General features: G+C 45.1%; 2 long non-coding RNA genes across 2 annotated transcripts in view; one reads left to right on the top strand and one right to left on the bottom strand.

Annotated features, from left to right (window-relative positions):
• Nucleotides 1-1,454: 1,454 nt before the first annotated feature.
• On the top strand, nucleotides 1,455-26,971 carry LOC147017513 (uncharacterized). Its single transcript, XR_015049538.1, has 3 exons — nucleotides 1,455-1,574; nucleotides 24,773-24,896; nucleotides 25,340-26,971. It is a non-coding gene; the product is annotated as an uncharacterized LOC147017513 (long non-coding RNA).
• LOC147017512 (uncharacterized) overlaps nucleotides 1,568-27,815 on the bottom strand; it is a 43,494-nt gene continuing 17,246 nt past the window's right edge. The window contains exons 2-3 of the long non-coding RNA XR_015049539.1: nucleotides 23,866-24,008; nucleotides 1,568-2,619 (exon numbers count right to left, since the gene is read on the bottom strand). This is a non-coding gene — a long non-coding RNA (uncharacterized LOC147017512). The remainder of the gene's footprint in view (nucleotides 2,620-23,865; nucleotides 24,009-27,815) is intronic.

The following is a 27,815-nucleotide window of genomic DNA, read 5'->3' as shown; positions in this document are numbered from 1 at the left end:
ATTTTGTTTCAGTTTTTGTCTGCCTTTAGTAAACTGTTTTTTTGTTTTGTTTAACAATCAAGGAGATGCTGCTTGTTACCTCCTTACCTCCACCACCAAATCGGACTAATTTTGGTGGACAGGTTGGGTATGTGACAAGGAAAACTGGTTCGAATTTGGTGAAGATCTGCATCCGTATCTGGTATGAGAATTATTGAATTTTCATAAGTGATTCTTCACCATTGAGAGATGAGGCTGAAAATGATATATTTATATATATATATATATATATATATATATATATATATATATATATATATATATATATATATATATATATATATATATATATATATATATATATATATATATATATATATAGCATGATATTTCAAAAAATTGTGGATGAGTTGGGTATGTAACAAGAACAAGCCGATTTAATTTTGGTTCAGGTCTGGATCCAGATCCGGCCTCCACCGTTCAGCCTGGCGGGGAGGGATGTGCTCTACCGAGTGCCATTCTTCTTCACTTCTGCAGCGCAGTCAGCTCTACATTAAACCATTTTGGGATATTAAGAGAATGGGTTTTCTGTTTGACCCAACCTGCCATCTGAGTCCAAATTGAAAAGAGTCCCACTCTCAGAGCATTGAAAGCCACAGCCTGGAAGTGCACGTCAACATCCCTTTTTGTGATTTTGATGTACCATACTCTTTACAGAGTGTCAAGGCTGCCAAAGCAGTTTCTTGGTAAGGGTTATACTAGGTAGTTTACCATTGCCTTCCCAGCATTGCTTGTCCATGCTCTATCCTTTTAAACAATGAGTGTCAATCAAGGAAGCAGTACATAATTTAGTAAGACTCAGCCAAGGTTTGAACCACCGACTTTGAACCACCGACCTCCCAGTCACAGCAGACACTCTAACCATTACACCACAGTGTCTGGTCAACATGATTATATATATCCCCCTAATTCATAACACAGCTTTCATCCATTTAACCTCATTTTTATTTATTTATTTATCTCTATGCGACGGTTGTACATTGCACGGAGCTTGAACCTTCATTACGATAATTCGCCTCTGGGGGGGGGGGGGTTGCGATGCAACACAAATTATGGATCCAATGCACATACCTTTTCCTCGAGGTTTGTCAAAAATTGTTGGAGGAATTTGCAAGCAAGCGGAGAAATACACACACTGTTGTAATATATACTGTACTATGCAAGATTATTATTGTTCTTAGCACTCTTCGTATTATTATGAAGACCATGCCCTCCCAGGCGAATCGTTAAAACTCTCCATACACTTCTGCATTGGTTCGTTTTGTGTTATTCATTTTATATTTGTGTGTTTTTTATTTGCTCTCTCACTAGGTTTGAACCAATTAAATATACATCCCAGCCAGATGTACTATCATCCCCCATGAACCGTTTCCTTCAGTGTCAATATCGTGGGCATTAACATCGAGGAGCAACTCAACCTGGCCAGCCACATCAACGTCATAATTACAAGAGGAGAACAGAGGCTGGGACACTCTGCAACAAGTGGCTCACTTCCTGACCCCCCACAATACCTCCCCATCAGGGATAAGGCTCAGGTAAGGAGTGTGTTGGAATAACTGCTTTCAGAATCAGCTCAGTACCACCTCAAGGCCATTTGTGCCTCATCTCAACAATGAGTGGTTGCTTTGTGTAATATGGTTGCAGTTTACCACCTTTCTTAAACAACTAATACTATTATCCCCAAGACTGTTACCACCAAGAACCAGAAGAGTGGCGTCATTGAGGGGAACCACACAGACTTCAATTTCCACTTCAATTCAGACAGCGTCCTAACACAAACGTTTACCACCACTCCATCCTAGCTGGACCAAAATCCTACATGGAATCGAGTAGCATCACACTGGAACCATATCTTAGAAATATTATCAGGTGCTTGTGTGTTTGTTTGCGTGTTTGTACGTTATTCTTTCACGGGTTGAACCGCAGCTCCTAGAGACCCCAAATTTTGGGTGTATGTGACTTCAGAATCTGGGCAAGGTTTTAAGTTTTCACACGTTGGCCTTGGCGTCCATTTGAGGCCACCAAAGGCTACTATAAAGTGTATATTGGGATGTGGGGTCAGGCAGTGCTGCCGCTGGCCCGCAGGCAAAAGGTAACCACCATGAGGCCAATAATTCCACAGCTTTTCAATGTCCAACACGTCCCAGAACCATTGCCGGGAAAAGTTCATGACCCAGCCGGGCAGCGCTGGATAGCCCCTGCGAGCTCGAAATAATGTGTAGATCTGCCTTTATATTATTATTTCGTTCTTCCGTGAGTGACGACTGAGATATTCAAAAAAAATGCAACTCATAATAAATCACAAATAACGTTTTCCACTCCACCTTCTGGAGTGAAACATTCTATAACAATATATCAAACACAGTCTGGTGAAACTTGCCCCCCCCCCCCTTTCAAAAAATAGCCTTGAAGGGATTGCTTTGATGAGTGCAAACATGCTCAGTAATAAAACAAATCTTGCACAAAACATGAAAATTTCACAAGAAGCTCAAAAAACGTGGAGTGGAATCTCTATATCCGCAGTGATCCAAAGGAGTGCGTCCTATGTACGACACCGCTCACTGGTATTTGCTCTGCGTGCTGAAACAGGGAGGTGAGAAAGTGAAAACTTCAACGCGAATCAGTATTAAACACGTTTGCTCACTGAATTGAATGGTCATCATAATGGTCTTTGTGACAGGTAAAGTGTGGAATATTTTAAGATCATCCATGATACCTGATGCAGTCATCATACTTAAAAAAAAGAATACTTCATTCATCGCTGTAAAACAAAATATGTTAGGATCAGTGCAAAGGAAGGTAAATCAACATTAGTTCTTAGCTCTTACATGAGCCTTGACATTGTGTATATATATATATATATATATATATATATATATATATATATATATATATATATATATATATATATATATATATATATATATATATATATATATATATATATATATATATATATATATATATATATATATATATATATATATATATAAACCCAGCTCTTCTTGATATCTTGCACCTGTTCAATCGATAAGATAAAATGAAAGGTGAGATGGATCGTGGGGTGACGGCAGATCAATGAACTAAGTGAAATGACTGAGCAAAAGGAGGTGAGGAAGTGGGGAGGGGGAGGGAGTTGAATGGGGACACTCAAAAGGTTTTTAAATTTTAGGTTCGCAGCATATATCATAAACAACAGACGAGAACAAAATGTATTGCCAATCATTTGTTTGGTAGCCATCGATGGCATCGTACCGGGGAGATCATAACCATAACAATTAAGCAACAAAGAAGATTTGCATTCATTGTTCACAGTCAAATTTGTGGCATGTCCGGTGACTTAGCCATGTGCGGGAACTTACTTGTATTATTTGAGAACGAAGGGGAAATCACTTAATGTACATTTGCTGTTATTTCACTGCACGTTACAATGAGCGAGCTGTACTTTAGTTGAATTGCAAGGGTGGGGAGAACATTTCCTGCTATAACCTTGAGCTCTGAAATCAGAAATTGGTGACCCACATTATCGTGGTAAATCTGGGATCATGACCATCGTGCTTGAAGAGGATGCCCAATGTAACGGGGATCTTTCAGACACGTGCTGTTCCAATCGGAAATGATTTCCCCCTTCTTCCAGCTGTCACTTGTGTTTGTAATTTATGATCCGCATACTGCTGTTCCTGGGATTCTGGCACACATTGTTTGCCTCTGCCCGTGCATCCAGAGTTGCCATTACATATTTATGACAGTAATGCTGCAGAGCCCCTCCGGGGATCTGTGATCAAGCAAAAACGTGCTTGCGCCTGGTCTTTGGTGCAAGGTAATTGCCCCTACTTCGTCTGAAGGTTGTTAACTCTTTCCTCCTCCGAATCCTCTTCCTCCTATCACCCTCAGTGCGACCCACTGCAACAGCTGGTGTAAAAGCCAAAACCCTTTTCCCCAACTAGTTTACACCAAGGTGTATTTTAGGCGAGGCCATTTTATACCCTGAGGAGTAGGCCGTGTTAGTAAATCATGCTCTCCCCCCATCCAAAAGGTGGATGATGGAGAGGATATCATGGAGGTTTTGGGAAATCTTGTGAGTTTATATTAGACCAGACTATACCCACGTGTAAACTAGTAAGGAAGAAGGGTTTTGGCTGTTATTATGGGTCCATTTGTGCCTTCCCAGGTGTAAGGGATACTTGCACACCCACGAGACCTCACGGTTTGAGGTCTGTGATGTGCTTGAACATAAGCAGCGAACACATTTGGGTTGATTATTCGCTTTGATAAGTAGTTTTCATCGTTTTGAATCCTTCTGGGGGTTGGCAACCTTGATATTCCACTAAGAACAACTCAAATCCGAGAATCGCGCATTAACAGCTCACATCTTGCAATGCACACTCAAACGACACTCGTGCATTCAATACGTCCATCTTCTTACAAGCTCCTGTGCATGTTATGAACATCAACGCTTAAACTTCAGTTTTAAGGTTTCACCCCCAAATCAAACAAATATATTATGACTTAAAAGCAGATGCTTTCCCCCACTCCCCCCCCCTCCAAAGCTTGATTCAAAGGCTGCATGCCATAGCGAGGACACATGCAAAACACATGGCTGTTTGCACCAATGAAATATTCATTAAAACTCATTTGATCAAAAGGAAGAAATAGAATGCCTTTCTAATTTGAAAAGCTGCTTTGTGTTTGCTTGATATTCTGAGGCTGTTCGGAAAAATTTGCATAAGTGGTCTCCGGAGAAGCGTACATTAACCCGACAGTATATATGTATATATTTATGTGAGTGTGTATGTATATATATATATATATATATATATATATATATATATATATATATATATATATATATATATATATATATATATATATATATATATATATATATATATTACACAGACACACACGCACACACAATCCATCAGGTCTCAGGTATTCCGTATTGTGCCAATATTAGTCAAATTATCAGCAACTTAGTGATGTTGTTCACCAGGTGTTCGTCTCCCCTATCCCACACCGAGCTACAGCCTCTCCAAGCATCCCCACACACGTGTTTCTCTCTCTCTCTCTCATCAATTTGCATTTTTCTCGTTCGAAGACCCGACATAATAAACTTCCATCTGCGCAAGGCTGAGGCTCAGCCAATCGTTCTAGATCATTAAGGCTACATGGCTTGAATGATCAATGAAGGTTACAATTTTATAACCAGATCTCCGTCAAGGCAAGACAGGTCAATTGGAAGCAGTAAACAAATGCGCGCTCGTGCGGCGAGTCACAATGGCTTGGGGACACGAACTTCTCCAAAAAAGATTATATATATATATATATATATATATATATATATATATATATATATATATATATATATATATATATATATATATATATATATATATATATATATGTGTGTGTGTGTGTGTGTGTGTGTGTGTGTGTGTGTGTGTGTGTGTGTGTGTAACAGCAAAACAACAAGAGTAAAAAACAACCCAAGTGTAATCCATAATTTCACCCACTGCTAAATTGTGCGTGTTGTGCGAACATTAAAATGCATGCGCAGAGAAAAACCATATCGTGCTTTCCATCAGCAGTTCATCATGATTTTTCCATTAAGTCTATATGTACAGTCACGCAAATCATTGCGGGCGTTGCTTGCTTAATATTACACTAAAAGTTATATTACCGTGCACTGTATGACGGTGATACGCCGCTTTCATGGCTCGCAAATAATGCTTGCCTTTGGTAATCGTACATGCACGGTGTGCGCATTATGGACACGCGTCAAAACCCTAATATTATATGCACGAACGATTGCAGCGTTTCTTGGGTTGGATGACAGATGGGTTTGTTCAACGAGTGAGGTTTGACAACGAAAATTAAACATTCACTTTTTCTACCAATTATACGGCCATACCAATTTCTACCAATTATATGGCCAGTGTGACCACTCCTTGGCTTTTTCACAAGATCTTGGCTCTTCGTTGTTCACCTTGGCGTCTTGATTTTCTAGAGGTTTTCTTGGTGTATAGGTTTTCTATTATCAGCACTTTTCCGAAACCTTGTGAATTCTTGGCTTTTTTCATTGGCTCACCTTGGCATTTATGAAAATGAGGAGTGGTCACACTGGGCCATATATCGGTAACTTGATTCCTGTGTACAGGTTGATGTGCGCTGGCCATCTTTAATGCGCCGTTTGTGTAAAATCAGTCCTGGGTCACGGTTCGCTCACGTTTTACACAAGTGTCAGGACACGACACGATGCTCGTGATGGATGATTAGGTCGCTGTTGGCTTTGTGGAAGTCTGTCTCGTGGACTCAACGCAAGTAACTCCTTTCGCCCAGGGACATGATATGCCGTTTATCACAAATATGAATCCGTCCACACGCATGCAAAATAATACTAACAAGTCTGGAGACGACGATGGTTCACGAGCGGTATTTGACGATGTAGATTGTTTCAGAAGTCAAGGATGAGACAATGTGATAATTTTTGACCAAGTTATAAAAATGATCAACATGATGTGGTACGGGTGATGGGTTATAAGCTGCAAAATGTCGAAAACCCGGTTTCGTTCAACAACTTTCAAAATTTGACCTTTGTATAACCTTTAAAGGTCACAAGACAATGTTGTGGACATTAAAATAAGGAAACAGGATACGTGCTATAGCTTATTGGAGTTAGTTCGTCGAAGAAGGTCGAAAACCCGGTTCGATTCCCACAACTTTGAAAATTTGACCTTTGTGGCCTTTAAAGTCAAAGGTCAAGGATTATGACCTTTGGTGCAAAACTTCCTCTGGAACATTCCAGGAACAATATAACGTCATATAGGCTATATGGCATTTCACACTCCTTGGATTATATATCCATACTTTGATGAAATCAGTGTAAAAATAAACTTGAAGGGGACGCCACGGGCAAGGTGTTCAAGAAAATGGTTTCAAGACTTTAGGTGGGGAATGAACTCAAGATTATGCATTAAAATATTGTCATCCTCGCTCTCAAAGTTTGGGCGGTCATATGATTTTTATGTCAAAATTCGCAATTTTCTAAGTTTTTGACCTTGTGACCTTGACCTTGGGACGAAAATGAAAAATCGGACAACGAAAAGTTTTAGATAATTCATTTTGCTATTCAAATACCGAAGAACCCATTCCATTCAGTCAACTCACGAGAAGAAGATAGATTTTTAATCCGGCTACCCCCTAAAAATGGCTATTTTTTGGGAGTGGCTCCACCCACAATGGGAGCGGAGCACCCCCTCATCCAGGAAAACACAACTAGACATTGATATCGAACACATAACCGAGTTTCATCAAGATCTGATCAAAGTCCACGGAGTTATGTTCTGGACAGACAGACACACAGACAAGCCGGTTGGTGACATGGGTGGTCGCTATATAATTGCATACTAGTCATACAGTTTTTGATGGATCGGGCTGAAATTTTTGACAAAGAGGTTGACAAAGACAAAGAGGGGCACTACAGTGCGCATAAAAGCGCGGAAGCCGATTTTTGATTTTCGAAAAAAATATATATCAAAATATTTATCGGATTTTTTCAAAAATTTCAAAGTCCTGTTGCTAGGCAACGGTGGCGTTAATAGCAACCGTGCTCAAAAGCATACAACTAGATCCTGGTATGAACCTACCAGTCAAGTTTCATCAAAATCGGTTGACTCCTCTGGCGTCCAGAGCTGTCCATTACATACATACAGACAGACGGAAAACCTGAGAATAACGGTAGTCTAGCGACCACCTAACAGACAAACAACAGACACACAGACATAACGAATATAGTGGTCACGCTGGCTGGCGCTCGTGAACCAATAATAATAACAATAATAATCCTGATTATAATTCACGGACCGGTGTGTGTGTGTGTGTGTGTGTGTGTGTGTGTGTGTGTGTGTGTGTGTGTGTGTGTGTGTGTGTGTGTATATGCGTTTGTTGTCACGCTACTCTTCCTACACTTCTGGGCTAATTACATCCAGACTTGCGACAAAGGATCAGCATGACCCCAATTTGTACATCGGGGGTTTTTTTTAATTCTCCACGTAAATGTGTATTGTGTAGCGCCACTCCAGGTGGGAAAGGGTATTGCAAGTGTCCACCATTTACAGCACAGTATTCCTGTCCCCATGCTATACGGTGCAGTGAGGTGTTTTGAATTACGCAGCGACAGATATTTTGGAGAAGTATTTTGAATTACACGTTTTAGTAAGCATAATAACACAAACCCCCTTGGCCGCTCCCTTCGGGAGCAAGTGCTTCTCGTGTATGTCATGTATGATGTATGTTTCATATACTCCTCCGAGAGGATTTGATCGAGGAAGCTGAAACATTCATCGATTAATGAAGACACCCTGAAGTTGTGCCTGTGCAATTATCGGTATTAAAAAAATTTCACCCATCTTGGTATTTTCTTCATTTGGGGGAGGGAGGGTGCAATTGGAATTATCCGAGCTCTACAACCACGATATATAATACATGCACATAAGCAGTATGCATATTTTTGCTTCATGTAGCTAACCCGGGTTATTTAAAAAAAACTATTCTGGAGCGATTGAGGCAGCGGTCTCTGTTGCTTATACACCGCCTAAATAAAGGGATGTGTCAGAAGAATGTGTTGCATGCTTGGAATAAGATCGCCAATTGGGTGGATACTCTGCTACTAATAACAGTAATATAACTTGAGAGTTTATAAAATACATTACCCTGCGCAGTCTTGAGAAAACAAAACGGTGTGGGGAGGATCTGCGAGCGACAAATTTGATTGGTCGAGATGACGTAAAATGCCATGAGTTCATCCAATTCCTGCTAAAAGGAATATTTTTGAAAGTGTCAATAAGCCGATTTGTATTCTGCATTGTTCAAGTCTATAAATCGATTGAAATAAAATAGAGATTTTAAAGTTTGTAGAAAAAAAAAATCTTCTTTTCGGAAGTTTACCGTCATTGATGCATTGTCTTTTACACCACCTTATTTCACAAGTTACATTAGTTATTCGTGCCTTTTGTTTGTGTCCTTTGTAACATCCTTAAAAAACAGTAAGTTTCCTGTTCAGAATGATCTTTAGTTTTTTTTATGATTGCCTGATAGGCAGACAGAGAAAAAAAAATCACTCCTCTGTGCACATGTGCGATCGGGACGACATTTCATACAATTTGCCAAATCCAAAGCCAAAGTTCTGCTAAACTGCAGATTCATGTTTTGATTCATGTTCAAAATATAACATTCAATTGAAATCGAGTTGTTCCTCCATCATAAACTGACGTTCGTAGACAGAAGAACAGATAGAAGTGAACCAATTGCTTAACCTCGCTTTTCTCTTCACATGCGTGGGGTAATAATAATGATAATAATAACATGGGTTCCCTTCCAAGGAACTTTAACCCAGGAGGAGGCCATTGGGCCCTTCAAAATATGCACTATTATAACCAACCTGTGGTTGTTTGTCTATGCTCTATCCTTTTTAAATGCTGGGCATCAACCAAGGAACCAGCACATTCCATTTTTTAATTCTTAGTTGGTATGACGCAGCCAGGGTTCGAACTGCTGACTTTGCAGACTCAGAGCTTATGCTCCAACCATTCTGTCACCGAGGCTGGTCAAAACACTCATGATTTGGGATCGCGTGCTGGGATGTTCATGCCATGTTCATTGAACAATCAGAGCGTGGCAAGGTACAAGATGGGAGGGTGGAGGGAGGGTGGTAAGGAGCGAGGAGTATCACAATACTTCCATGGTCTTTCCCCTCGTCTTCTCTTCTCTACTGTTGTCTTCTACTCTTCTTTCTCGTTGGTATAGCCACTCATTATGCTAATGTATAATGGGCTAGACAATATATTTGTCTTTCCTCACCTAATATTTATGTCTTCTTTCTATTACATCACGATTACTCTTTCAAACCTTTCTTCCTCTTTCAAGTTTTATTGTGACTCCTGCTTTAAAAAAAAATCTTCAAACAAAGTTTTTTTTGCAGTTATGACACTTAAATTTCATGGTGTCCACCAACTACAAGCATTTCTTTGCTCAAGCTTATATATTTATAGTAATTAAGCCTCTAAGGGATTGCTTATTTGTTAAATATGCAAAAAAGAGGGAACTTTTGATCTCTTTCCTCTCCTCGTCTGCACAATACATGCTTCTTATCTCCGTTTATAGTCCACAATTTACCTTTTAACCCCACATTCCCTCGTATCCTTTCTGCTATATCCATCTCCCGTATCAAATATATTGTTTATGCTTAAGGCATCTTTTTAATAGCGCTTTTCTAAATGGGAATCTATAGAAATGTATCCATATGATCAAGCATGGTACACTGCCCCTTTTGGATGGTATATAACGTGTGGAGATGTTTGTTCCACCCTCTTTTTCTGAATCAGATCAACAACGCTGGGACATCCAAGCAGCCAACTACAACGGTCCAGAATCCAGCTTTCAGCAGTACATACTTCACTTTAAATACATAATGAAACACGGGCAGGATAATTCATTAATATTTAAAAGGCATCCTAAAAAGTGATGGCGAGTGTAAATCAAGGAGCGTGCATAAAGATGAAGGCTTTGAAAATGGTCTAGCATTTATTGAAATAAAGTCTGACAGTTTTAAAACATAGCCCAGATTGACAGATATTATACGCATCTGCGATATTAGATCAGCCGGGCTGATGTGATGAAATTTCCTACCAGCGGGGTACACAGAAAAATGCAGGAAAGCTGCAGGCGGCATGGCAATGCGTACCACAGGTGCCAAAGCCCTTATGCTTAATATGATTAATGACAGGCAGCTGAAACTCATTCTCTCTCGGTGGATCTCAGCCCAAAACCACAGAGCTTGCTCATATCTACATTTACAGTAAATCACCTGGGTGAAATGCAACACCCCCTCCCCCTTCTCTCCCACAATCTCGCTACCCATTTAATGTGAGTGGATGGAGATATTGAATTGGCAGAGCCGCAATGATGCTTTGTACACAAAGGTCATGTTGCAATCTACATCTGCATGCTTTTAGCATCCACGCTTTGTTCAGGTTTACCATTATAAAGGAGTTTTATTACTAGAATTGACTTTTGACGATTTCTATCTTTGCATAGAATACATTTAAAACAAAACATACCATTCCTCAAAAAGATATACAAAAAATGTTCTTGCCGTGTGTGTGTGTGTGTGTGTGTGTGTGTGTGTGTGTGTGTGTGTGTGTGTGTGTGTGTGTGTGTGTGTGTGTGTGTGTGTGTGTGTGTGTGTGTGTGTGTGTATATATATACATATATGTATATATACATAAATAAATAAATAAATAAAAAATATATATATGTATATATTCATATACTAGCAGTGTGTGCTTACACATTGTGTAAGCATACAAACCATGCTTCCCCATTGTCTCGGGTCGCTTATCTGCATTTGGTTTTATTCATTTTTTTTCACTTATTTATATTTTCATTTACGGATGCTTTCCGAAGGTACTGTAATTTTTTTTTCCTCGTGTATTGGCATCGATGTCGATTGGCACACAAAATTACCGTGCTTCCCCATTATCTCGAGTCATTCACCTGCATTTTTTTCATTTCTTTTTTCATTTATTGATATTTTCATTCATGGATGTTGGCTGATGATTCTGTGAATTTTCTGGTGTACCAGCTTCGATGTCCATCGGCACGCAAAATTTTAGCTTTTGACGTTACCCAGAAGGTACCGATCCATAATATCAGTCAGTCAGTCAGTCAGTCAGTCATTGGTAAGAAAGAGCTTTATATATTAGATATACATTGTTTATATGAATGTTTCTTGTCTTGCCAAGAAACTGCTTTGTTAAGACTGAACATTATATATATATATATATATATATATATATATATATATATATATATATATATATATATATATATATATATATATATATATATATATATATACAATGATATAATTATATATATATACAATGATATAATGATATATATATATACATATATAATGAAAAATATATACCGTATATATACATATATATGTAATGATATATATTGTTGCGATTTCGCACCCGCCAGCGTGCGAACGGCCACGTAACTCGAATCGCGGCACGTCGCCCACCGGACGGACAATTCTGTCGTGACCCTCTCGGAACAACGCCAGGAGCTAGTCACGGGTGGGCCTTTTGACCTCACCACAATCATAACAATCAGCCACCCGTGTAGGGTAGGGTTGTTCGCCAAACTCGACCTACCTAAGTACCCACGTGGATGGTTAACCGGGCTATCGTACCTCGCCACAGGTCGACTCCGGACACGAGCCGCTTGGGCGGCCCGTTCCGTACTATCGGGATAACCGAGCGGTGTTATCATCGACCTGGACGGTTCAGATTAATTACCGGGATGTTGAACCCACTACGAACCCCTTACGTGATGCAAGATGGAGATTCAAATAGAGAAAAGACGAAGCGAAACGGGCACAGTTCAACAAGCAAGCATTTTATTATGCGACACATGGAAAGCACGTATAGACAGCCATACAGACTACACAAACAGCAAAGGCAAGAAGAAAACAGTTGACACCGACCTAACGCGTACACACGGCAACACTTACAGTTTTACTTCACAGACGGCGCCAACACACATTTACACAAAAGCAAAAGAATGAAGCCACCCTCTCATACAAAGAGGCAGACAGGCCCGTAGGCCAAATGTGCGTGGGACCTCGAGGAGTGGCCAGGTCCGCGAGACCGGGGAGGTCTTACCCGCGTCCTCGTGACGCATTGGCAGGCAATCCGCAAAATGTCCACGCCGCTGTGCCCCGACTCCGTGCCCCTGGAGTGCTCGTTGGCACCACGTTTGGGGTGGGGGAGGAACGGGGCCCCCCTTTGCACTATCTCAGCATGGGGGAAGGGGAAATTGTTGATGCCCTGGGGGAGAGGAGTGGCTGGCTGGCTTGGGTCCCGCGACGAGACGAGCGATCCCCCACACCGCAACCTCGTCGCATACCGCCGTCCTTCTTGCCTCGGACCCGAGCTCCCTTACCCCGACGCGCCGCCTGCAGCTCCACCGCGCGCACTCCACTTCTTCCAGCTCAAGTCTCAACTCCGCTCCCCAACGCTCAACGCTCTATGCTTCTCGCTTCTCTCACAACCGACTCGCCAAGTCGCCTTCCGCTCGCATCTTTATAGCTCTCAGGAGGCGCCGATATGCAAATTCCCGGATCAGAACGCGATTGGAGGCAGGGCCACACCGCCCCCCTGGCCAGCCATTGGTCAAGCAAAAATGGCCGTGAACCTCCCCTGATCATAAAATTTGCATAGACAGACATCGACGAAATTCACCGACGCGCCTGGAGGGGGGGCCAAGCCACCTCGCGCTTGCCCATTGGACGGAGGAGAAGTGGGCGTGAAGCATTCCTGATCCACGGAACGACGTGTTCGGCCTCCATGGCCGAACGGCTCTGGGAACACAACGTTTGGTGTTAACTGGTGGTGTTTGGGAATGGCCGTAGAAGCGATGATGTGGGATGAAGTTGTGAAGGTAAAGGCGAAGGTGGTGGTGTTTGCGAATGGTTGTAGAAGCGATGATGTGGTAGCGTAGGTGGTGGAGGTGGCATCGTTGTAGTGTGGTTGGCGCTGTGGTGGGGATGGTGTGGTTGTTGAGATGCTGTTTGTTTGAAATAAAAGATATAACAGAAAAATGGCAAACTCAAAGCGTCGCAGCCCGGATGGATCATATAAATTCCCTCTATACAACAGGTTTGGGCTAACTACACATGTACTTACAGAGATATCTCACCTGAGAGCCCTTTATGGTGTAATGCGAATTTCCACAGCCGTAACACTACCCCCTCCCCTTTTTACAGACTCGTCCCGAGTCGTCAAATTTTCGTGTGCCATCATGTGTAGTTCTCCCCTAGTACATTTTACCTACGGATCCCTGAGTGCGACATTCATGTTATTCGTCTCCCCAAAATAAATAACCTGAGGGCTGAGTAACTAACTGACAAACACACTCATTCAGACGACTTAAATAAAATTGCCGGCGTGAGACATACATGCCGGGGGCGCACTCATATTTACAGTACATCTTACTTGCAAATTCTACACTAATCATGGCCCAGGATCAATGGACTCTGCAGGGAGAAAAACAAAAGTCATCCGGTGCACGGGCCGCCACTGCAGGGCCGTGTTGTAGCTGCCAACAGGGCAGTTCTTGCAAACTTGCGTGGTGATCCTGGTGCACATGGCATTGAACAAGGGGTGGGGGAAAATCAAAACAGAACGGGGGCTGGTGAACGTGGGCAGTTGGCGTGGCAAAGGTGGACAGGCAAGGCTACTGTAGTAAACACAGCCGGCAGATGAGCTGGCCGGCACAGGCCTTGAAGCAAAAACAGCTGCAGACGATCCGGCCGGTACAGGCCTCGCAGCAAAACAACAGCCGATGAAGTTGGCCAGCCTTTGCCTTTTAGTGGAGGTTGGTGGAGGGAGTGTGGTGATACTGGCCACTCGGAAGGCGGGCTCGGACCTACCTAAATGTCTCCCTCCCAACTATCGCCTTTGCCTGTCACTGTACCTACCCACTCCCTTAATTTGTAAAAATCAATTTAGCCCCAATTAATTTTTTTGTTGTTTTTATTTTTATCCTTACTTCCCCACTATAATTTCGTCCCCTAACCCCCTTTACTGTCTTTGTTCGGCTAACCTATCGTCCCCGAGCCTACTCCGCACCCCTACGTTCCCTTCCCGGAGGGGAATAAGGGAGAGCTAGCGTCCTGTGTCGAGGCCCAACTCAAGCCTCAGGATGGCCTCCTCGGAGTTCAGCGATCTAACCCAAAGTGGGTCCAGCGGCCCACAACGAGAGCGAAGGGATGGATGGTGCGGAGGGGTACACTTCCTAATCTACCCGAACCATTAACTCTTAAACTACCCCGGGGCTTTCAAGAAGCACCTCTCGCTTGAGCTATCGGTTCTAACAACCCAGATTCCCGTCACCTGTGTTGGTGTCCTCGCAAATTCCGGGCCTTGCCCTGCAGTTTTTATTGTGCCTCTCAAGCTCTCGATCATGCGGAGGGTCTCTTATCCAGGAAGGTCGCTTATCCAGGAAGTTCGCTTATCCAGGAAGTTCGCTTATCCAGGAAGTTCGCTTATCCAGGAAGTTCGCTTATCCAGGAAGTTCGCTTATCCAGGAAGGTCACTTATCCAGGAAGGTCACTTATCCAGGAAGGTCGCTTATCCAGGAAGGTCGCTTATCCAGGAAGTTCGCTGATCCAGGAAGGTCACTTATCCAGGAAGTTCACTTATCCAGGAAGGTCGCTTATCCAGGAAGGTCGCTAATCCAGGAAGGTCACTTATCCAGGAAGGTCATTTATCCAAGAAGTTCACTTATCCAGGATCACGAGGATTCTTCATCCCCTTCTTCCTCTCCTGTCTTTCCTAACACTCGTGGCCCCGCACAATTTCGTGGCTGGGCAGTGTGGCTCCCTTGTCAGGAACTACCCTCTGCCGATTCTCCAGCTATGGCACCCCCGGGCTCAACACTGCCTCCGAGCCTACCAGCTCCCTAAACACTGGGGAGTGCCCTCCCTGGCGACTCCCCTGAAACGCTCACGTGGCAGGCTGGCTTTCCGGGCCCCTTTCCGAGGGTCACCCGTGCCCACAACACTGCCCACGCGGCTAATGGCGCCCCGGGCCCCCGCATCATGTGGGCGCACCCATGCCCACTACACTATCCCAGCCCTCCATGGGCCCTTGGCCTACCGCGGCCGACTAGCCTGGTGCCCGGGGTACCCACTCAGCGATACTCCCCTTTCGCAGCCACGCTCCCAGCCCGTCAACAGGGCTCCTGCACCCCTCCAAACGGGTATCGAGTCTACATTCCCACCAACAACAAAACGACCTCCATTTTGTCAATTTAACTAACCCAGCTAACTCACTCCACACTGACCCCGGGGTCCCTTGGGTGGGAGTCACTCCTCCCCCCCAATCACTCATCGCACCATGCATTCCACATTCACTCCATACACTCAGACCCGCTGGCCTCACTCACTCTTCATGTACACTTTCCACTCTTCAACTCACACCGCTGAACTCAGCCATCCTTCTGACTACTTCCCCTAACTAGCTCGTGCTCCCACGTCGTCCCTTACACTACAGCACGTTCCATTTAAGCTACGTAGCTAAGCTACGTCCCCTCTACACATCCAAAGTCTGTCACTGTCCCCAAATCCTAAACTCATTTCCCCTCCTAAATCTCAACTAAAACCCTCTACCTAATCCATTCCACGGGCCCCATGAGGACTTACCCCTGCCCCATGGAGCCGATCTCGCAAAGCTAACCCTTCCCCCTAACTAGTGTTCTCCTGTGCCCGGGCAGGGGTCTTCCACCCCATGCCCGGGAATCCTGTTCTCCCGAAAGCGAGGCTTGCTATTTATTTTTTTTAAATGCGCAGCACCAGCGCTCTCCGTGGGAGAGCTCTCTCAAAAAAAAGCTCTCTCTCAAAAACCCACTCCGTGGGAGTACCTCCTGTGCAGCTTCCCTTCGCAGGGCAGCTCACCGGATGACGGGATTGGGGCAAAGCCTTCGGGACCCCCAATCTTTGATAGGAGGGAAACCACGGGATAACATCCCTGGGTCAGATTGCGGGAGAGTGTGTCGGAGTGGTGCTGAGGTGTCGTCCACCAGACGGCAGTCTCCTTGGGTTAACCTGAGGCGGTCCCTTCGGGTGGGTGCCTGGAATGTCCTATCCCTAAGAGAGGATGATCACCTGTCTCTGTTATCATCTGAGCTCAAGCGTTTGGACATCGGGATTGCAGCTCTCTCTGAGGTTCGGAGACCGGATTGCGGCAAGATAATGGTGGGTGGTTACACCTACTATTGGTCTGGTTGCTCTGATGGTTACCATACCCAAGGAGTTGCTGTAGCTGTGTCCAATAAGCTGACCCCAATGATAATTGAGGTAACACCGGTCAACGAGCGTATTATGAGATTAAGGATTCGTCACTCCTTAGGTGTCATTTCCCTGGTCTCTGTTTATGCTCCGACTGAGGCGAGTGATCTCACCGTGAAGGATGCATTCTACGCCACACTCGAGTCTGTGGTTGATCAGTGCCCCAGACGAGATACACTTCTAGTCTTGGGGGATTTCAATGCATCGACTGGAACTGATAGGGACGGTTATGAGGTGTGTGTTTGCCCCCATGGGTCAGGAACTATGATCCAGAATAGCACTAAGTTCCTTGACTTTGCAAGAAGTCATGGACTTAGGGTGGCTGGTTCATGGTTTCAGCGCCCACAAGCTCATCGCTGGACTTGGTATTCCAACGCTGGCGGTGTGGCAAAGGAGATTGACCATGTCCTCATTGACGGTCGTTGGAGGATGATCCAGAACTGCAGGGTCTACCGGAGTGCTCAGTTCCTCAATACTGACCACAGGCTTGTTGTAGCAACTCTAAAGCTGCACCTTAAATCCTGGAGAATGGTACCATCCCAGCCGAGGCTGGATGTTGCCAAGCTCAGGGATGAGAGAGTAGCTGAGGAGTTTGCGAACAGGCTGAGTGGACACTTGGGGGGTCTGGGTGCTTTGGGGGGTCCTGAAGAGTTGTGGAGCGCCTTCAAGACCACCGTCCTTGATGTTGCCGGTGGATGCCTTGGAGCTCACCGCAGGGCAAAGAAGAATTTTGTCTCTCAAGGGACACTGGATACCATAGACCAGAGTCGCAGGGCCAGGCTGAATGGCAGAGCTGAGCTGTTCAGGGAGCTGAGGCGTAAAACTGTACGTGCACTGAGGGTGGACAAGGAGGCCTATGTGCGAGGAATCTGTGAGGGGGTAGAGCATCACCTGTGGACAGGTGATTCTCGTCCCGCTTACAGAGGAATTCGCGCATTACGTTCATCCAAGCCCATCCCTCGGAGCACTACAGTTCGAGCAGAGAGTGGTAGGCTCTTGACAGAGGAGTATGAAGTGAAGGCCCGCTGGGCCGGTTACTTTGAGCGGTTGTACCAGGCTGATCCCCCAACTGTCGAGTTGGACGTCAAGGGTGTTACAATCCCTGTTGCTGACCCTCGAATCAACTGTGGTCCACCTACGCTTGTGGAAACACGGGCTGCGGTGAACCAGTTGAAACGGGGCAAAGCTCCAGGGATCTGTGGCATCCATGCCGAACTTCTCAAGGCTGGTGGAAATGCTGCACTCGTGTCGTTGCATGCAGTTTTGTGCTCTGCCTGGAACACAGGCATCATCCCAACTGACTGGAAGAGGGGCCTTGTTGTCCCTCTCTGGAAAGGGAAGGGTGATCGCCAAGACTGCAACAACTACCGAGGGGTGACGCTGCTCTCAGTGCCGGGCAAGGTCTTTGCTCGGATAATTCTCGATTGGGTTCGCCACCATCTGCTTGAGCACCAGCATCCAGAGCAGTCAGGCTTTACACCAAAGAGGTCAACGATTGACCGTATCCTTGCACTTCGTGTCCTCACCGAACGCAGACGAGAGTTTCGGCAGGGGCTGCTTGCAGCCTATGTTGATCTCTGTAAAGCGTTCGATTCAGTGAATCGGGATGTCCTCTGGAGGATTCTTGGTCTTCGTGGGGTGCCACCAAAACTGATCGATCTGATGTCTGAACTCTACTCTGGTACTGAGAGTGCTGTGAAGTGTGGTGGTACCATCTCTGACTTATTTCCAGTTGTTACTGGAGTTCGTCAGGGATGTGTACTTGCCCCCACACTTTTCAGCACTTGTATGGACTGGATTCTAGGGAGGATGTCGGAGAGATCAAGTTGCGGTGCGTCATTTGGGAATGTTAAGATCTCGGACCTTGACTTTGCAGATGATGCAGTCATCTTTGCGGAGACTTTAGACATCCTCTTGGGGGCCCTCGGGGTGCTGAATGAGGAGTCGGAGCCGTTGGGATTACGGGTTTCTTGGGTCAAAACTAAGATCCAGGCTTTCGGTGACATCTTGGATGCTGCTGTCCTGTCTGTGTCTGTTTGTGGTGAGGATGTTGAGGTCGTGGAGAGATTCACTTACCTTGGCAGTGATATTCATGTCTCTGCTGGCTGCGAGTCAGAGGTCAATAGACGTCTGGGTCGGGCCTGGGGAGTCATGGATTCACTGGATCATGGGGTGTGGCGCTGCCGGTACCTGTGCGGGAGGACGAAAGTCCGAGTCTTCAGGTCCTTGGTACTTCCAGTCTTGCTCTATGGGTGCGAGACTTGGACTCTGACCAAGGATCTGAGACGGAGACTTAATTCCTTTGGTACCAGGTCTCTTCGGAGAATCCTTGGCTATCGCTGGTCGGATTTTGTGTCCAACGAGCGGTTGCTGAGAGAGACTCGGATGAGATTTGTTACCTGCATAGTCCGTGAGCGTCAGTTGCGGCTGTATGGACATGTGGCTCGTTTTCCTGACTCTGATCCTGCTCACCAGATTCTCTCAGCGAGGGAGTCTCATGAGTGGAGGAGGCCTGTGGGTCGACCACGTGCCTCATGGTTGCAACAGGTTGACCATCATCTCAAGGAGATGGGGATGGGCCTGGCATCTGCCTGGGGGATGGCCAGACGGAGGCCCCTGGAGTACCGGCGGAAAATGGACGCAGCGACGTGCTGTCCTGGCACATGCTCCCATACCTGACCTGACCTGACCAGCGCGGCAACTCGCAACCTGCGCACTTTGTGCCTGCCCGTGACGTCATGGCAGCTGCACGTGTACCTCGTTCCTCCGGACGGCACCATCCGGCAGGGATTCAACCCCTCCTGCCGGATTTCAACCACACGTGCAGCCATGACGTCACCGTGCGCATTAAAAAAAAACCAAGCCTCGCGCTTCGAGGGGTTCCCCACTCTCTCACACGGACCATACCACTCACACACGCGGTGACACTCACGCGCGGTGTCTCACTCATACACGGGCTTTCACTCACACCCGGAGTGCTGGGAGGCACTCACTCCGGCACACTTGCCACCTCACCACACACACGGGGTCACTTCCACACACGGGGGCACACTCACACCTGGGGTCTCATCCACACACGGGGTCTTTGTCACCCACCCGGTCACTCTCACACACGCCCTTGCATCCGCGCTATGCGTGCGTCGCAGCACGCATTTCGCCACACTTGTAAACACACACCTCGACACCACACACACCGGGACCACCGCACTGGGGATTAGTGCCACCACAAGGGGTTCCGGGGCCTCAATACCCCCCAAGCTCTCCGTGCACCCGTCCACAGCACTCGCCCCTTCACCCTCGCTCGGCACGATCGGACCCGCCTGGTCGTGTTTCGCCTCAAGGGAGCATACTCCCTCCCCTCGTTCCTGGAGGAGGCCATCCAGCTGCTCGCACCGGGTCCCTACACGCTCCGCAAGCTCACCCTCATCGTCCTCCACTAACTCCGTGTGTGTGTGTGTGTGCGTCTTTAACCCCGTCTGGATTGTGTAGTCTTCCATCTATCGTTCCCATCTCCCGCGTCTCTATTATTTCCGTCTCTTCCCTTGTTATCTCCCTTGTCTCAACTATTATTTCTTTTCTTCTTTCTGTCATCACCTCGTGTCTCGTCTCACACGTTTCGGTCACCCCATTTAGTTTTTCCCTCTCGGTCACCGTCACTTTTTCCGTCACCTCCACACTTCTCGCCCAACACGTCCCCCAAATTATTTTTCCCTCACCCACCTCCATTGCGGGCCTGACAGCCGTTGCACTCCCCTCCAGCTCGTTCGCTCCCACACGTGGCACCGCCATTTTGAGCTCCCCTGTTATTGCCAACATTCTCTCCGTGCCTGCCTGCAGGCTTCGGCCTATTTGCTGCAACTTAACCCGCGTTTCTTTCATTCCGTTTTTTATTTTATTTGTGTTTGTATCCATTTTTTCGTTCATGCCTTTTATTTCGTTGTTTATTTCGTTTTTCATTCCTTGCATATCCCCACTGATTCCTGCGAGAATGGCGAATAGCTGGGCCATGTCGGGTGCGCTCGGCTGAGCCGATTCGGCCAGGATCAGGGGGTTTTGGCAGAGAGAAGGAGGGGAGGTGTCATACACCGCGGCCGCTGCCGCGCCTATTTCGGGTTCTGGGTTCGGTTGGGGGGGAAATTGTTCCTGCATTTCAAACATTTCCTGCTCGGGGTCTCCATCCTGGACCATGGATTCTACATGACCACATTTATTTCCACCCCCGGCACCCGCTCGCCTTGAAACTCCATCTTATTTCTCGTAAGAGATTAATTTAGATCGCTCGTAATTTGGTGGGAATCGGGGGTCGCTCCTCTCACCCCTGAACCGATTCTCGTGAATTTAGTTGGAGACGGGAGAGTTTGTTTCCTACTCCCGGACACCAGTGTTGCGAATTCATGCCCGTCGGCGTGCGAACGGCCACGTAACTTGAATCGCGGCACGTCGCCCACTGGACGGACAATTCTGTCGTGACCCTCTCGGAACAACACCGGGAGCTAGTCATGGGTGGGCCTTTCGACCTCACCACAATCGTGCCAATCGGCCACCCACGTAGGGTAGGGTTGTTCGCCAAACTCGACCTACCTAAGTACCCATGCAGATGGTTAACCGGGCGATCGTACCTCGCCTCAGGTCGACTCCGGAACACGAGCCGCTTGGGCGGCCCGTTCCATACTATCGGGATAACCGAGCGGTGTTATCGTCGACCTGGACGGTTCAGATTAATTACCGGGATGTTGAACCCACTCCGAACCCCTTACGTGATGCAAGATGGAGATTCAAATAGAGAAAAGACGAAGCGAAACTGGCACAGTTCAACAAGAAAGCATTTTATTACGCGACACACGGAAAGCACGTATATACAGCCATACAGAATACACAAAAAGCAAAGGCAAGAAGAAAACAGTTGACACCGACCTAACGCGTACACATGGCAACACTTACAGTTTTACTTCACAGACGGCGCCAACACACATTTACACAAAAGCAAAAGAAGGAAGCCACCCTCACCGACAATGAGGCAGAGAGACCCGTAGGCCAAATGTGCGCGGGACCTCGAGGAGCGGCCAGGTCCGCGAGACCGGGGAGGTCTTACCCGCGTCCTCGTGACGTGTTGGCGGGCAAGCCGCAAAATGTCTGCGCCGCTGTGCCCCAACTCCGTGCCCCTGGCGTGCTCGTTGGCACCACGTTTGGGGTGGGGGAGGAACGGGGCCCCCTTTGCACTATCTCAGCGCGGGGGAAGGAGAAATTGTTGATGCCCTGGGGGAGGGGAGTGGCTGGCTGGCTTGGGTCCCGCGACGAGACAAGCGATCCCCCACAACGCAACCTCGTCGCTGACCGCCGCCCTCCTTTCCTCGGACCCGAGCTCCCTTTCCCCGACCCGCCGCCTGCAGCTCCACCGCGCACACTCCACTTCTTCCAGCTCCACTTTCAACTCCGCTCCCCAACACTCAACGCTCCATGCTCCACGCTCCACGCTCCACGCTCCACGCTTCTCGCTTCTCTCACAACCAACTCGCCGAGTCGCCTTCCGCTCGCATCTTTATAGCTCTCAAGAGGCGCCGATATGCAAATTCCTGGATCAGAACGCGATTGGAAGCAGGGCCACACCGCCCCCCGGTCAGCCATTGGTCGGGCAAAAATGGGCGTGAACCTCCCTTCATCCTAAAATTTGCATAGACGGACATAGATGGAATTCACCTACACGCGCCTGGAGGCGGGGCCAAGCCACCTCGCGCTTGCCCATTGGACGGAGGAGAAGTGGGCGTGAAGCATTCCTGATCCGCGGATCGAAGCGTTCGGCCTCCATGGCCGAACGGCTCCGGGAACACGACGTTTGGTGTTGACTGGTGGTGTTTGGGAATGGCCGTAGAAGCGATGATGTGGGATGAAGTTATGAAGGTAAAGGCGAAGGTGGTGGTGTTTGCGAATGGTTGTAGAAGCGATGATGTGGTCGCGTCGGTGGTGGAGGTGGCATCTTTGTGGTGTGGTTGGCGCTGTGGTGGGGATGGCATGGTTGTTGAGATGCTGTTTGTTTGAAATATAAGATAGAACAGAAAAATGGATAAATCAAAGCGTCGCAGCCCGGATGGATCATATAAATTCCCTCTATACCACGGGTTTGGGCTAACTACGCATGTACTTAGAGATATCTCACCTGAGGGCCCTTTATAGTGTAATGCGAATTTCCACAGCCATAACAATATATACATATATGTAATGACATATATATATATATATATATATATATATATATATATATATATATATATATATATATATATATATATGCCTATATATCCCAAGTTGTTGATGTTGATGTACCATACTGTTCACATGGCATTGTTGCTGCTGAAGTAGTTTCTTGGCAAGGGTTATACTGGGCGGTTTGCCATTGCTTCCTCGCATTTTTTTTTCCATGCTCTATCCTTTTAAATGCTGAGTTTCAAGGAAGGAAGCAGCTTGTACCATTTTTCAAGTCTTTCATATGACTCAAAAGAGGTTTGAACCACTGACCTTCCAGATTCAGAGGGGATGCATATGTATGTACATATATACATATATTTAAATATAAATATACATATATATATATATATATATATATATTTATATGTACATATAAATAAAGAAATACAAATATATATAGATATAAATATATATATATATATATATATATATATATATATATATATATAATGACATATGACACAAAAACACACACACACACACACACACACACACACACACACACACACACACATACACACACACTATATCCCATAGGGCGACAATAAATACATCAGCATTCCATTTGAGAGTAAACACTTTGAAAAGTCTTGTTAATTTGTTTTCATGCTGGCATAAATAAGTCGCATTGCAACATTGTGAAATAGCCTTCACACTGTTGGAACCTTGCACACTCGTGGGAGTAAATCTCTGCATTCTTGAAGCAAGTGACTGAAGTGCAGGGAAAATAAAATCCTCCTCGTCCTGCAAGAGGAGTGACTGACTTCAGGGAGGAGGGAGTGTTCTCTTGGGGACGAACACAAAGTAACTGCAGGTGGACACGCACACAAGGAGAGGGTTCATCGAGATTACTTGACACATAACACTCAGGACGTGTGTAAAAACAAACTTGATTTACGACATTTCTTTTGCTTTGATTTATTAAAGTAGCTCTGCACTAAATTTAGGGTTTGGCTGTTATGGAATTTTAATCAACTCGTTATGGCCTGGCTTCAATTCCTAATGAATTTTTTGATGTACGGTTGCTAATATTCAGGAAACAAACATTATTGCACTTGGTTGTTTCAAATTTGCATCAGAGGAAAAATAACCAGTGTGTGTGTGTGTTTGTGTGTGTGCCTGTGTGTGCACGCGTGCGTGCGTCTGAGTGTTTTTGTGTGTGATTTATGGATTTCAAGAGGTAGATATTTCCAAACTGAGTAAGGAAAGTTTGTGCAGATTATGTGCTTTCCTTGTGTGTCTGTAAACAAACAATTCAATGCACACAGCAGCTTTTAGGAAACAAGTTTTCTTTTCAGCTGCAAAGCAGACTGTCATTTCCCAATCTCAGATAACCTTTCTGCCAGACAAATAGAACACAGAATAGTAAAAAACAGAAGAAGAAAAAAAGGAACCTTTTTGATTAATTACTCTGTGTGTATTAAATTTCAGATGGTTTCATTACCATTGAAGCATGCATAATGCAAAGTATCTGATTGTGAGTGGATTTATGCCTGTCTCTTTTTTCATATAGTTTTGAAAGAACCCACTCAGCTGTGAAAAATAAATCAATAATGCCCTGCTTTGTTACAGCGTTTGCACCATTCCGGAATACTAAACAGATGAGGAATGTCAACTTCGCATTCACCATCAGGCATTGTTTGGGACAAGATCATCTGTGAAATATGCACAGACACGACTGCACAAAACACGGAGGGTATGTCGGCGTGTGGGCCACAGAGTTCGACAATCCCTCCATACCAGTTCATAACTTCCAATTAATGTCGTAAATGTGTTGTGAGAAAAGTCTGCTTGGCCAACCTTTGCATATATAAGCAAGGAAGCAGCATGCACAAAAGTCTTTGCTATGACTCTGCCGCAGTTTGAACCACCGACCTCCCAGACTGGTAAATTGCTCAATTTATTGGTGGTAACACTCATATGTGTTAATAATTGTAAATTAATAGCCTTTATAAATGCACTTGAAACAAACTGTTTCAGCAAGTAACAATAACAGTGTCATTTTATAGTTCCAGTTAATACTCCTTGAGTGCCATCACTCTTTTACCCATGCCTCATGTATATGACTGAAGCACCTGTATGTAGTACATTCCACAGTTCTCTAAGGCTAGTGGAGTTCCTCTTCCTCTCTGTTTCCAGGTAATCCCGTATGGCCTTGTTCAGACTCATGTCCGGAACTTGCGGTGGCCATTCCAACACTTGGAGCACATCATCTGTCACATTGTTCTCCGAATACTGTTTTACTATATTGGAAGTGTGTATTGGATCATTATCTTGTTGGAAATGAATCCTTCTCGGATTAAATGATTTCTACTGGGTGCTGTGCAGTGCTGCAGTATCTGCTTGTACATCTCTTTTGTTTGCGTCCCATTGATTTTAACAAGTTTTCCTCCACCAAAAGCTGAGATACAACCCAAACAGTCACTGAGCTTCCCTCGTGTTTAACAGTAGGCTGCAAACATTGTGTGCCAGATCGTTCTCCAGGTTTTTGGCATCTGAAGTGGCGTCTCTTAGATCCAAGAAGTTAAAACTTCAATTTGTCAGACTAGAGTACCTGATTCCATTGTTCAGTTACACAATCTTGGTGTTGACTTGCAAATCGAAGTCTTTTCAAATCTGTGGTTTCAGCACTAGTTTCTTTGCTGTAACTCTGCCAGAGAAACCTGCTGCAATCAGCCTTCTGCACACAGTGCTGGATGAGATGTTAATGATCAGGCCTGCTCTCATTTCATTCGTCAGCTGCTGACTTGATTTTCTTCAATCACATAATCTGAGCAACTTCAAATGCTTGTCTTGCTTTAGGGAGGTTCTTCTGGGTCCTCCTGGCCTTTTCCTGTCTTGTACCAAGCCAGTTTCTTTCAGGCGTTGCAAAATGTACCTCATACCATTTTAGGAGATCTTCAGATTTTCTGCTCTTTTCTTCATCACACAGTGCCCTTCTTCACACGAAGTTTGGATCTTCACACGCTGTCCTGTTGAAAGTTACTTCCTTGGTGTCATTCAGAATTCACTCATAGACTTTCAAACAAGGGAACAAGTTCATGATGAAAACTAATTTCACATATTCAGCAATTCACAACTTTTATTGTGCTTACTTGTAATTCGTATTCATGTAACTGGTGTTGATTACTCCAATAATTTATGATTATTTAACATACAAAAACTCACAAACTGTTTCCTGCATATTTCCTTTATTTTCGGTGCATATTACTAGCACATAATATAAGTTGTGTAATGTGGATGGTAAGGGGGGAGGGTGTGGGGAGGGGGGGGGGTTGGAGGTGAAATCCATAGATAGGTCACATTAACAGTTTAGTATGGACCATGTGAATCATGTCGCTTAGATCCCCTTTGTAACAGGATATTTGTCAAAAGTAAGTCATCTGGTTCTATGAAAGCGGTGATCGTAAACTTAGAACAGCGGAGAGTAATGTTGTATAATGTCAGACCTTGTGTACGGGTGAGGCCATATGAGGACTTGTAGCAACAAAGGCTGAAAATATGGCTATACTGCAGTTTTCATGACTTTATGAACATTTTCAAAATGTTCAAAACAGGAATCGCAGTTCTGCTGATGGATCGCAAAGGACCTTGGGATAAGTGGCCTTGTGTGCTGCAGGGAAGTCCCAGATAGGGCGGAGCAGATGCTGGGGAGGGTGTTGCCCGGTCCTATGGAGTGGCCAAAGTTAGACCAGCTGTGGGTGTCTCGAGAAGGATGGTAAAAACTGTCGTGCATGCATACATGAGTCAAGGATAAATGGGGCTTCTGAGGCAGCCATTCAAATGAATGGGGAAAAGGGAAAAACTTTCTGTCTCAAGGTCCAAAAAGCCCAAAATAGGAGACTGATTTCCTCCCCTCCCATACAAATGAATGGAAAAAAACTCTCTGACTCAAGCCCCAAAAGCCCAAAATAGGAGACTCATTTTCTCCCCCTCCCATACAAGCAAATGTAAAATTGAGACTGACTCAAGCCCCAAAAGCTCAAAATAGGAGACTCATTTTCTCCCCCTCCCATACAAGCAAATGTAAAATTGAGACTGACTGAATAAAGCACTTCTTTCCTTTCATATTTTCATTCCATTCAAAGAGCGAATCAATGAATATTCGTCCATGTTCTACTTTGGGGAATAAATTAATTTTCCTATTACATTCATCACCATCAAGTATATTCACAAAGATTACTTTGGAACTTAGTTCTTGGTTTAAATGTCTTTGTTGAGCAGAAATGAAATGATAAACTTCTCTTCATGTTCTTGTCTGACCACCTCCTGAGCCACATATCATTTTGAGATTGTAGTAGATTGTTTTTCCATTGTTCAATTGACAACCATCAAAGTTTTCAGTCCATTCAAGGATATATTTTTTTCTTTACATCCTCCAACTTATTTGTAATTAGATTTATCCGCTTATTTGTTTTATATACTTTTACCACGGTTATTTCTTCAATAAGACTTACTTGATATTTCTCACATTCTTTATGTTTTCCATTTAAATACCAAGGCTGATTACATCTCCACTCTTTGGTTTGGTCATTGCTTGGTTCTATCATTTATAAATCGGTAAGAAGATGGCGGTAGGCTGTTAAAATTCCCAACCCAATATCTTAACACATAC

Source organism: Eptatretus burgeri, chromosome 11 (genome assembly GCF_056783735.1).
Source record: "Eptatretus burgeri isolate ZD-2024b chromosome 11, Ebu_testis_v1, whole genome shotgun sequence".
Classification (NCBI taxonomy): Eukaryota; Metazoa; Chordata; class Myxini; order Myxiniformes; family Myxinidae; genus Eptatretus; species Eptatretus burgeri.
The sequence above is the reverse complement of the archived record's forward strand: the minus strand, read 5'-3'. Positions and strand labels throughout refer to the sequence as shown.